This window comes from Papaver somniferum, unplaced genomic scaffold (genome assembly GCF_003573695.1).
Source record: "Papaver somniferum cultivar HN1 unplaced genomic scaffold, ASM357369v1 unplaced-scaffold_32948, whole genome shotgun sequence".
In the NCBI taxonomy this organism is placed as follows: Eukaryota; Viridiplantae; Streptophyta; class Magnoliopsida; order Ranunculales; family Papaveraceae; genus Papaver; species Papaver somniferum.
The window spans coordinates 409-1,000 of NW_020644316.1; the positions used below are offsets into that span (position 1 = coordinate 409).

At 39.9% G+C, this 592-nt stretch overlaps 1 long non-coding RNA gene across 1 annotated transcript in view; it reads right to left on the minus strand.

Annotated features, from left to right (window-relative positions):
- The window catches only part of LOC113341958, a 774-nt gene extending 271 nt beyond the window's left edge, over positions 1–503 (minus strand). Inside the window, exons 1-2 of the long non-coding RNA XR_003356263.1 lie at positions 422–503; positions 235–259 (exon numbers count right to left, since the gene is read on the minus strand). This is a non-coding gene — a long non-coding RNA (uncharacterized LOC113341958). The remainder of the gene's footprint in view (positions 1–234; positions 260–421) is intronic.
- Between the last annotated feature and the right edge of the window lie 89 nt (positions 504–592).

Genomic DNA, 592 nt, shown 5'->3' on the forward strand with positions numbered 1-592 from the left:
CATGCTTACCTGAGCAGCAAACAAGGAGATACAGATCAAACCCATCCAAGAATGTAAACTGTAGAAATTAGATAAAACTCCTTTTTGCAAATGAAAGTTTGCCCAAATTCCGAAAATGCCAGATGCCAAAGCAACTCCCTGCATAGTTAGATGTACCAATTTCTTCAAATTCCTCGACCCTGGACACCATTTATGCACCAATATTGCTGGGGGGGGGGGGGGGGGGCGTTGTACCTTGAAAAAACCTCCCAGCCAAAACCTAGAAAGAAAACAAAAAAGAATGTGATCAGGTTCTGACTACCATAATCATAACAGAGTACATGATAACATGGATAACAGCAGATTAATTTGGAGTAATATTACCCGAGAGGGGTTGACAATGAATCATGGAAACGGTTTTAAACTATGTACCAATTCCTACCTTCCTCCAACACTACTATTTAGAGCTCTCAACAACCATGGCCTGGGTTTTTGAGATTCTTTAAGCCAGCAGCTCTGGAATCTACAAAAGCATCATCAAATGAGATAAACTTCAGATACACAAAATATCACATGAGAACTAATGTTAAGGGAAGTGACATGATGAGTACTT